This window comes from Macaca fascicularis, chromosome 7 (assembly GCF_037993035.2).
Source record: "Macaca fascicularis isolate 582-1 chromosome 7, T2T-MFA8v1.1".
NCBI lineage: Eukaryota > Metazoa > Chordata > Mammalia > Primates > Cercopithecidae > Macaca > Macaca fascicularis.
Window position 1 is genome coordinate 168,893,213 of NC_088381.1, and position 11,788 is coordinate 168,905,000.

At 50.4% G+C, this 11,788-nt stretch overlaps 1 long non-coding RNA gene across 2 annotated transcripts in view; it reads left to right on the forward strand.

Moving 5' to 3' along the window:
- Positions 1–11,788, forward strand: part of LOC135964451 (uncharacterized) — a 36,832-nt gene that overhangs the window by 22,529 nt on the left and 2,515 nt on the right. For both annotated transcript variants that reach the window (XR_010576891.2, XR_010576892.2), the window contains exons 2-3: positions 5,244–5,507; positions 10,852–11,788. The exon at positions 10,852–11,788 is cut by the window's right edge and continues 2,515 nt beyond it. This is a non-coding gene — a long non-coding RNA (uncharacterized lncRNA). The remainder of the gene's footprint in view (positions 1–5,243; positions 5,508–10,851) is intronic.

An 11,788-nucleotide genomic window follows, 5' to 3' on the forward strand; every position in this document is an offset into this window, starting at 1 on the left:
GGCTGGATGCCTTAATGTTAGTAAGATGTCATTTCTCCTCAAACTATTCTACAAATCAACACAATTCCAATCGAAATCCCAGCAGGGCTTTTAAAAATAAAAATTGGGCCGGGCGCGGTGGCTCAAGCCTGTAATCCCAGCACTTTGGGAGGCCGAGGCGGGCGGATCACAAGGTCAGGAGATCGAGACCACAGTGAAACCCCGTCTCTACTAAAAATACAAAAAATTAGCCGGGCGCGGTGGCGGGCGCCTGTAGTCCCAGCTACTCAGGAGGCTGAGGCAGGAGAATGGCGGGAACCCGGGAGGCGGAGCTTGCAGTGAGCCGAGATCGCGCCACTGCACTCCAGCCTGGGCAACAGCGTGAGACTCCGTCTCAAAAAAATAAAAAATAAAAAAAATAAAAAAAAAATAAAAATTGATAAACTCATTCTAAGTTGGTTCTAGAATTCATATGGCAATGCAAAAAGACCCAGAATAGTCAAAGCAATTCTGAGAAATAATTTTCATTATTTATTAGGATAATGCCACTCAAAGCAATTCTGAAGAAGAATAAAATTGGTAGGCTGATACAGCCTGATTTCCAGGCTCATTATAAAGCTATGGTAATTTTTTACAGTGTAGTCTTGGTAAGAAGAGAGACAAACAGATCAATGGGACAAGACAGAGAACACAGAGACAGATCTACACACATGAAGACTCCTAATTTTTGACAAACACGCAAAGGCAATTAGAAAAGAATGGACAGTATTTTCAACAAATGATACTGAACAATTAGATATTCACATGCAAGAAAAAAAAAAAAAACAGCGTGGTGTGGTGGCTCATGCCTGCAATCCTAGCACTTCAGGAGGCTGAGGTGGGCAGATCACTTGAGCTCAGGAGTTTGAGACCAGCCTGGGCAAAATGGCAAAAAATACAAAAATATTAGCCGGGTGGGTGATGTGTGCCTGTAGTTCCAGCTACTTGCAGGGATGAGGTGGGAAGATCACTTGAGCCCAGGAGGTCGAGGCTGCAGTGAGCCGAGATCGTACCACTGCACTCCAGCCTGGGTGTCAAAGGGGAACCCTGTCTCAAAAAACAAAACAAAACAACAATAACAAAAAAAACCCCAAACTCCAAATTCATACCATACAACAAATACAAAGCTTACCTCGAAATACATTATATACCCAAATGTAAAACCTAAGATGGTAAAACTTCTATATGAACATACAGGAGAAAATCTTTGTGACCCTGGTTTAAGATTTCTTAATGATGGGCCGGGCGCAGTGGCTCATGCCTATAACTCCAGCACTTTGGGAGGCTGAGGCAGGCGGATCACGAGGTCAGGAGATCAAGACCATCCTGGCTAACACAGTGAAACCCCTCTCTACTGAAAATACAAAAAATTAGCCAGGCGTGGTGGTGGCCACCTGTAGTCCCAGCTACTCGGGAGGCTGAGGCAGGAAAATGGTGTGAACTCGGGAGGCAGAACTTGCAGTGAGCTGAGATCTGGCCACTGCATTCCAGCCTGGGCAACAGAGCAAGACTCCGTCTCAAAAAAAAAAAAAAAAAAAGAAAGAAAATATTTGCAATGTGTGTATTTGAAAAAGAACTTTCATCCAGAATATATAGACTCTTAAAGCTTAATAATACGAAAACTAACAGGCTGGGCACAGTGGCTCACAGCTGGAATCCCAGCATTTTGGGATACTCAGGTAGGCAGATCACTTGAGTCTAAGAGTTCAAGATCAGCCTGGGCAACATGGCGAAACCCCGTCCCCCAAAAATACAAAAATTAACTGGGCATGGTGGTGTGCACCTGTAGTCCCTGCTACTTGGGAGGGTGAGGCAGGAAGATCTTTGAGCCTGGGAGGCTAAGGCTGCAGTGAGCCTTTCTTTTTTTTTTTTTTGAGACAGGGTCTCACTCTGTCACTCAGACTGGAGTGCAGTTGCATGATCTCCGCTTAAGTGAATCTTGTGCCTCAGCCTCCTGAGTAGCTGAGATTACAGACCTGCGACACCATACTCAGCTAACTTTTGTACTTTTAGTAGAGTCGGGCTTTTACCATGTTGGCCAAGCTGGTCTCAAACTCCTGGCCTCATGTCATCTGCCCACCTTGGCCTCCCAAAGTGCTGGGATTATAGGCATGAGCCACTGTGCCAGGTCTTCAGTGAGCCATGATCATGCCACTGCACTCCAGCCTGGGTGACAAAGTGAGACCTTATGTCAAAAATAAAAAAGAAAGAAAGAAGGCCGGGCGCGGTGGCTCAAGCCTGTAATCCCAGCACTTTGGGAGGCCGAGACGGGCGGATCACGAGGTCAGGAGATCGAGACCAGCGTGGCTAACACGGTGAAACCCCGTCTCTACTAAAAAATACAAAAAAACTAGCCGGGCGAGGTGGCGGGTGCCTGTAGTCCCAGCTACTCGGGAGGCTGAGGCAGGAGAATGGCCTGAACCCAGGAGGCAGAGCTTGCAGTGAGCTGAGATCCGGCCACTGCACTCCAGCCTGGGTGACAGAGCAAGACTCCATCTCAAAAAAAAAAAAAAAAAAAAAAAAAAGAAAGAAAGAAAGAAAGAAAGAAAACAAACACCACAATTTAAAAAATGGGCAGAAGATTGGAGCATATGCTTCACCAGTGAAGATCCGTGGATGGCAAATAAGTATACAAAAACCTGTTCAGCATCATTATTTTACCGGAAAATGTCAATTAAAACCATGATAAGATCCCATCACACAGCTATTAAACTGACACAGATTTCAGAGATTGACCCTGTGAAGTGTGGGTGAAAACGCGCAGGAACTGAAACTGTAATATATCACTGAGGGGGTTGTAAAATGGTGCAGACACTTTAGAAAATAATTTGGCAGTTTTTAAAAGAAATGAATGATACATGATAGTCCTTCCACTCCTAAAGATTACCCATGAGACATGAAAGCAGATATCCAAGCAAAGACTGAGACCCAAAGGGTCACCCCGGCTTTATTTGTAATAGCTCCAAACTGGAAACAGCCCGAATGTCCATCAACGGGTAAACAGATCAACAGATGGTGGCATTTTCCAACAACGGAGTTCTCGGGAATGGAAAGAATGAACTGCTCATGTAGGCAACAATGTAGATGCGTCTCAAAATAATTAACGTGCGGGGAGAGAAACCAGGCTCAAAAGAGTACATTTTTATTAAACTCCGGAAAATTCCAAGGAGTCTATAGAGACACACAGTGCGGCAGGGCGGTCACCTGAGGAAAGGGGGCCAGCTTCTGGGGACGATGATCTGTTCCCTGTCCTGAGCGTGGTGATGGTGCTATGATTGTATACCTAAGTCAAAATGGACTCCTTAGTACAGTTTAAATATAGGCAGTTTGTTGTATGCCAAGTCTACCTCCATCAAATTAAAAAATACAGCTACAAACCTTTGTCCTTTTGGTACCGCTGGGATGGGGTTAAACAGGTCTCCAGGTTTCCAGTGAACCTAACTTCTGGAGAGTTAGGCTTGGAGGCGTCTTCCTTGCCCTCAGTAATTACATGATGGACTGAGAACCTCAGGCTTGGCTACTGCATCGCCCTGCCCTGCTGGAGGGAGAACACAGCTGGCTAAGTGTGGGTTTGCCAGGAGATGGAAGAATGAGGGCTGTGGTCCCCTTCATCCTCTCTGGGGAAATCTTAGTGGGACCCACAGGGTGAGCAAGAGAGGACTAAGATGAGGCTGATGGCATGTGTTGTGGGGCACAGAAGTGCCCAGAAATACCAATAGATAACTCTACACACAGTTTCCATCCTCCACCCACATCACTTTGACATTCATTCGTGCCTGAAAATGCTCTAGAAGGCTCTTACAGAGCCTACCCAAGAGAATCTTATTGGCAGAGAACGTCTCCGTGGGAAAGGGAACCTGTGGGGCGGCCCCGTGGCTGGCTACAGGGCCGAAGGCTATGCCCTGGAGCCACCAACAAATAAGAAAACAGCAGAGTTTGCTAGATCCAGAAGCCCATTCCCCGCCCATCTCCCTCTGGTGTGGACCAGTAAACACCTGTTACTGTCAGTAGTTCCAGCTGGAGTGTCCTGCCCACAGAGGAAGCTACCTTCGCTTTTTACTCACAGGATTCTCTGCGGTCCAGCTCTCTGATAGCCGGGACGAAGCACATGAGAAATGAAATTAAAATAACAGAGGCTGGCACAGTGACTCACACCTGTAATCCCAGCACTTTGACAGGCCAAGGTGGGAGGACGGCTTGAGGGTAGGAGTTTGAGACCAGCCTGGGCAACATGGCAAAACCCTATCTCTATACAAAAGTAACTAAATATATAATTAATTAAAAATAAATAAAATTGCAGCACTATTGTGAGGCCTGAAGGAGAGATGGTTCCGTCCAGAGCTTGTGCCTGGCCTGTGGGGAAGATTGGCGGGGAGGGCCCTGGCTGGGAGGCTGTGGAAAAAGGACATCCCAGCCGAGCTGTCTTTCTACGGGTATGAGGACAGCGTGGAGGGCATCCGGGGAAGTGGCTTCTTGGGAAGTGGCTTCCTGGCTCCCTGACTTTTGCTTGCTCCGCATCTCCTGTCCTCTTGGTTGGCTGTGCTGACCTAGGACTAGGGAGGCCCCTGGCCCAGGCAGGAAACAAAATGGGACACGTGTCCTTGGAGCTGCATGCAGCGGCCTGCACTGCTAGATCCAAGCTGTCCCCCTGCACAGGGCTTAGGACGAAGGTGCTTGCTCAGCCATCTCTGGGCTGCCCCTGGGTGCACCTTCCTTCTGAGGCACCCTCCTTTCTCCCTGACACCTCCCTCAGGGGCTGCTCCTACCCTGCACAGAGAGAGCCCCAACAAGCGTTTCCTCTGTTACCTTCTCCTTCCAGTCTTGAGGACACTGGCCAGCCCTGTGTGTGGGCCACACCACTGGGTGGTGACAGGCATTGTGTTCCTGCTTCCCATGCCCTCCCTGACCCCTGGGTGCTGGCCCTGGCATGGCTGCCAACCTTCCCTCGGTGACCCAAGGAAAGCTGTGGGGCCGAGCTTGGCCCTGCGCTCTGCAGGTCTCCCTGATAAACGGCTTCCTGGTCCTCCTTGGAAGGCAGGGGCCGCCAGGCGCTCCCCTGGACCTGACGGGGAAGCCGTCTTGCTTGCATCCGTGGACCATCTACCCACGGTGGAGCCCTAGGGATGAGGAGGGACATGAAGTTGGGTGGTGAAGGGGAGACCCCATGGGAGGTGAGAAGCACGCCCAGGGAGGAAGGTGAATGAAGTCCCTTTTTTTTTTTCCAGGCCTCTTCCAGTCCATGCCACGTGACCCACAAGAAAGAACAGAGCTGGGACACAGGTCCCCGGGACTGGCATCTTCCTGCTGCATCACACAGCGGCCTTTCAGCACCTCCTCTGTTCAAGGGAAACCAACAAACCTGCTCCTTGGACTTTGTGGTACTGAGGCTACCACTCTGGGGAACATTCCATCCAGTTCGGGCCCCAGGAGGGCTCATCACGTATTCATCTCACACCTTTGCATTTGAAAAGAGAAGGTGTTCAGGCGAGGTGAGCTTGCATTCAAAGGAAAGTGCATCTCTCAAAGTCAACAAATGCCCCCAATCTTTTTTGGGGTTCAGCTTTTACTCCATGCTGTCTGTAATTTACCTTCTCCGTAGAGCTGGTCAGGGAGGGATGGCTTCGCAAGACACAAAGGTGAATCTGCCCGCATCTTCCCTGGTCTTCCCCTCAGGCCACAAGGACACCCCTAGGCCTGTTAGAGCTGGGGGCAGCTGAAAACCGAGCATGTCTCCCAGCCCTCAGGGGTGACATTGAGCTCTATGGAGAAGCCCTCTCTTCCAGGACTGTCTTCTGAAATACCAGGAACCCAACCGCCTGTGACAGGGCTCCCCCAAGGAAGCAGAACGGGGAGAGAGTTTAGAAAGAGGCTCGGAAACCACACTTCTCACAGTCACAGATCATCGCATTCTTTGGTTTTTATTTTGTGTTTTCTCTTTTCTTCTTGTCTCTCTCTTTTTTTTTTTTTTTTTTTTTTTTTTAATAGGAAACAAGAATTATTCCTGTAATTGTCTTAAAGGTTAAAATATTATGACAGTTCCCTGATTGGGCTGTTGGGAGAATTACATGCGACGGGGCTCCAGGGAACGTCAGGGTGGCTTTGGGGACCGTTGAGGCTGTGTACGAAAAAGGACGGCACTTCTGCCACCAGGATCCTTTCCCTCAGTCGTCCACAGGGAGCTGTTGGGCCCCTCAGTTTGTCACTCATCAAATCCTGGCTCCTGGCATCTTCCATGCGTCAGAATCCCTTACCAAGTCCTCCAGGGAGACCCTGCCTGCATCCTAATGGCACACCTAAGTCTCTGAGTGGAATTTTCAGTCATCAAGAACTTTCCGGGCCAAATTCCTACTAGAATATTTAAGTGCTCTGGATCTGCCAAGCCCCTGCCCCCAAACTCCTTTCTCCAGCAAGGGCTTGTGGTCCCTGAGCCCGCAACCTCCACGTCGAATGTTGAGAAGCTCCTTGCAGCTGCCCTCCCCAGCCCTGTCTCCACGGTTGTGTGATGGGGGATTTTGCACCCCAAAAGTTGCCTTTTCAGCAGCACACAGAGGCCTGGGACTGTCACAGGACTGGGATCTAAGCTTAGCGCTGCCAGTGGAAGAAGTCAAGTGACTTCACTTCTTTTCTTTTCTTTTTTGAGACTGAGTCTCGCTTTGTCACCTAGGCTGGAGTGCAGTGGCACGATCTCGGTTGACTGCAACCTTCGCCTCCCAGGTTCAAGTGATTCTCCTGCTTCAGCCTCCGGAGTAGCTGGGATTACAGGCATGTGCCACCACATGCCTATTTTTTGTATTTTTAGTAGAGACAGGGTTTCACCATGTTGGCCAGGCTGGTCTCAAACTCCTGACCTCAGGTGATCCTCCTGCCTCGGCCTCCCAAACTGCTGGGATTACAGGTGTGAGCCACCATGCCAGAGCCACCGTACCCGGCAGCTTTTCTAGTTAGTCACCTATAATATTGGAGAATAAAAAATATACACCTCCAGGGACTCATGTGAGGATGCAGCGAAATAAATGTCAGGTCAATTCCCCCTGAGATCTCAGCGAATTAAAGAGCTGGCAACGATCTGGCAAGCTGGGGATCCCTGAAGAGCAATCCTCACAGTAGAGTTGGGTGGATGCCTCCCCAGCCCCCAGGAGACAGTGTTGAGCCGGCCTAGCTATCCAATCCTCTGAGCTCCTCTCCCAGCCTGGGGCAGGGGTGGTGCTGGCTTAGCAGGAAGTGAATGGAAGCAAAATGCCCTGGGGGTGGTGGTCTTTGGTGTGAGGAGTGGCTCCTGGCTGTTGCTTTAAGGAGAGAAGCACTGGCTGGGTGTGCTGGCTTATGCCTGTAATCCCAGCCCTTCGGGAGGCTGAGGCGGGTGGATCACCTGGAGGTCAGGAGTTCAAGACCAGCCTGGCCAACATGGCGGAACCCCATTTCTACAAAAATACAAAAATTAGGCTGAGCGCGTGGCTCACGCCTGTAATCCCAGCACTTCAGGAGGCCGAGGCAGGTGGATCCCCTGAGGTCAGGAGTTTGAGACCAGCCTGGCTAAATGGTGAAACCCCATCTCCACCAAAAAATACAAGAATTAGCTGGGCATGATGACAGGCACTTGTAATCCCAGCTACTTGGGGGGCGGAGGCAAAAGAATCGCTCAAACCTGGGAGGAGGAGGCCGCAGTGAGCTGAGATGGCGCCACTGCACTCCAGCCTGAGTGACAGAGTGAGACTCTGTCTCAAAAACAAAATAATAATAATAATAAAAGAAGAGAAGATCGGCTGCAGTGGTTCATGCCTGTAATCCCATCACTTTGGGAGGCCGAGGGGGGCGAATCACTTGAGGTTGGGCGTTCGAGACTAGCCTGACCAACATGGAGAAACCCCATCTCTACTAAAAATACAAAATTAGCTGAGCGTGGTGGTGCATGCCTATAATCCCAGTTACTCAGGAGGCTGAGACAGGAGAATCGCTTGAACCCGGGAGGCGGAGGTTGCGGTGAGCTGAGATCGCGCCATTGCACTCCAGCCTGGGGAACGAGAGCAAAACTCCATCTCAGAAAAAAAAAAAAAAAAAGACGAAGAGAAACAAGCAGAATTCATTTTCCACCCCTCTAACCTGATCGTGCTAGCTTGAAAATGTCCGAAGGTGGTGGGGTTGAGAAGGTAAGTGATCACGATGGGAGGCCTGCCCAGCTCCAACCCCTTCTTAAGTGCAACCCTGGGGGCTGTGGAGTCAGACTTTAGGGTCACCCTAAGGCTGCTGAGATAGAGGGCAGAGACCCAACCTGCAGTGTTGCGGTTTGCCCTGTAACATGCCGCGGAGTGCCGGGCTCACTCGGCCCACCGGTCACTGGCACGCTTGCTTCTCGCCACTATTCATGGTGTTGTGGTCTCCTGGTTCCCATGCCTGGCAGGGCTTTGGTACCCAGTGATCTCGAGTGGCTATGTGCGTTGACTCTCTGCATCAGTTGACTGCAGGAGGGTACCCGTGCCCCTTATAGTGCTGGCATCAACATCCTAGGAGCTACATTGTGTTTCATTCATTTGCTTACTGGCTGGGAATGGGGTTTGGGATTGCTGGCAGACTTTGCCCATACTTAGGGAAACGTTCCTCCATGATCCCAAAGAGCTTTGCCCTTCAGGCCCCGGGCAAGAACAAGATAAATATGCTTAGTACTTGCTCCCACTTTGAACTTGGCAAATTTCAATCCCGAACCACCCTTGAGAGCCTGTCTGGAGATATTCGGCTCCTTTAAGAAGGGAAACCCCACAGGGTTGGAAAAGATCAACAGCCCAAGGAATTACCTTCTGCTCTCCTGCTGCCTTGCAAATAGCTCTGTCAGCTGGGGGCCTGAGCACTGGAACTGGCAAAGCGCCCCTATGGAATGAGAATGGGCTCCTCCCCTGGGGAAGAGTACACTCCTCTTTTGTGTTTTTGGCCCTAGGGACTGTAGAATCGAGTTCCGCATTTTTGATGTAATTTGACGTATGCAGGACCCCTCGAGACCTCCAACAGCACTGAGCCCAGGAGCAAGATTGGGCTACTGGCTACTAGGTGACTAGGAAGTGAGGATTTCATGCCCCAGATCCTAAATAGGGGATCACAAAGTTTTCAGGTCTGTGAGAGGCTATTTTCCTCCTACCATGATTCGCCAGTGGTGCATGGTTCGCCAGTGGCGCATGGTTCGCCAGTGGCCCGCGGTCTGGAACACTGTAACCGTGTGGGTACAATGACATTCCCTGGGTTCTTCTTTTCTCCCTGCTCCACTGCTGCCAGACTGTGTTTTGCTGCTGCCTTTTTTTTTTTCCCAGATGGGGTCTTGTAATGTTGCTGAGGCTGGCCTTGAACTCCTGGCCTCAACGGATCCTTCTGTGTCAGCCTTTCGAGTAGCTGGGATCACAGGTGCGAGCCACCATGTCTGGCTCAGACTGTGGTTTGTGCCCTCAGTTCACCATGAATTGTCAGGCGTTCATTCATCTCTGATCCTTGGAGTGGTGTGTGGCTGTTCCCCTGATCTAGGGGACTGGTGTCACCAGAAAGGCTTTCCTCACCCACACCCAACTGTCCAGGGTTTGCTCTGTGTGTCTCCTACCTGGAATGAGAGGACTAGAACAGCAACAACAACCCTTCCCTGGGATGACCTTGGTAAATTTCACCCTTCCAGCAGCTCTTTAAAGCCTGCAGGGGATGTTCCTTTAAGAAGAGGAATGCTAAAAAGCCCACCGAATTTCAGAGGAGGATTCCCACTCCTCTTACTGTTTTGCAAATGTCTTTATCTTCCTGAAGCCTGCGCTCTGGGGCTAGCAAAGCGCTCTCCTGGTCCCCTCCGCCCTGAGGGAGACTTGTTGTCCTCCTCTCTTCTTTTCTTCTCTGGGGACCAAGGAATTGAGTTTTGGGGTATTTGAGGAGATTTGGCATCTGCAGCTTCATGCCAAGATGCTAACTACTCCTTGGACAAGAGAGCACATAGTCCTACCACTGAACTGGGTTCCCGGTAGCCCGCGGTTCGCCATTTGCCCGCGGTTCACTGATACACTTTAATTTGCTACAAAGGATCTGAGCTGCCCTGACCCGCTAGGCTTCCTGGCCCTTCTTTGCTACAGGCAGTTCTCTGCACTATCGTTCACTGCGGTTCACCACACTTCACCCTGGTTTGCAACTTAATGCGTCTCTGAGATTCTCAGATCCACAGGTTATCATTGCTGGGTATCTGCGTGAAATAATGCCAACCACTAATCCCCGGGGAACTTTTTGCACCCTTTCGAGTATTTGCTGAAATTCTGCAGTAGGAATTGCCCCAGACCTTCATCCTGGCTTAGGGAAACCGTTCTGAAGATCCCAAAAACCCAGTTCTCTTGTCGATAGCCCACCCGTGACCCCAGTTCTTTTCCTTGATGGTTTTTGCAACCCTGACCTGCTGAGTGAGCGAGAGGTGCCAGCCAGTCTGGTGTTCTGTAAAACTGGAGAACGGAAGACCCATTTCCTTGCATTGTTGTACTGAATAAATGGAATGAATTTCATGATATAGTTACTGAAAACACTATGAATTGTATAAGTGTTTTGGTACCCATTCCCCTTTAGAACCACAAAATCCCTGATCTGCAGCTGGGGCTTGGGCGACCACACTACACTAGCTTTTCTTCATGTGTTGGGCGGACAGGTGAACCAGGCGAACTTTGCCCGGGTAGCTCCTTAATGTCTTGTGTCCACTCTGAGGCCATCTCGTGTGGGATGAGGCAGGATAGGAAAAGCAACAACCATCTTCCCTGCCACCCCAAGATGAATTCTGTAAATTCTGTTCCTTACAGCCTGCCTAAGGACACCCTGTTTTGTTTTGTTTTTTTTCAGATGGAGTCTCTGTTGCCCAGGCTGGAATGCAGTGGCACGATCTCAGCTCACTGCAAGCTCCACCTCCTTGGTTCACGCCATTGTCCTGCCTCAACCTCCCGAGTAGCTGGGACTACAGGCACCCGCCACCATGCCTGGCTAATTTTTAGTAGAGACGGGGTTTCACCGTGTTAGCCAGGTCGGTCTCGATCTCCTGACCTCGTGATTCACCCACATCAGCCTCCCAAAGTGCTGGGATTACAGGCGTGAGCCACTGCACCTGGCCTGGACACCCTGTTTTTTAAGAAGAGTAAGATAGGGTAGAGTTTAAAAGACTAAATTAAAAAAAAAAGAAAGAAAGAAAAGAAAGAAGGAGAAAACCAAATTGAACACTCTTGAACATCAGGGATGGGGCTACCCCCACCTGGCGCTGCTTGTTATGTAAATGACTGTCACCCGAGGAGGCCGGCAAATGTACCTGGCAGCTGGCTTGATCTTCCCTGAGAATGAAACCTGTTTCAGGTCTGGGTCTGAGTTATTTGGGGTCTGAGAATTTTGGGGTCTCTGAGATTTGACACCTTTAGCTTCACCCCAAGAGTGCTAGCTGCTCTGCTTCCCCAAGTAGAGGGTGGGCACCCCATCTTGCGAACTGGGTCATTGTTTACACCCCAGGCTGGAATTGCTAAGAGTTTGTGGATCTGTGAGAAATGACTTTGCTCACTGGGCTGGGGCTTGCCTGTTACCCGTGGCTTGCCAGTTGCCCACGGCTTGCCAGTTGCCCGCGGCTCGCCGATTGCCCGCGGCTCGCCAGTTGCCCGCGGCTCGCAGTTGCCCGCGGCTCACCAGTTGCCTGTGGCTCACCAGCTGCCCGTGGCTCACAGTTGCCCGAGGTTCACAGTTGCCCAAGGCTTGCTAATTGCCGGTGATTTGCCAATTGTGAGTGGTTCGCCAGTTGCCC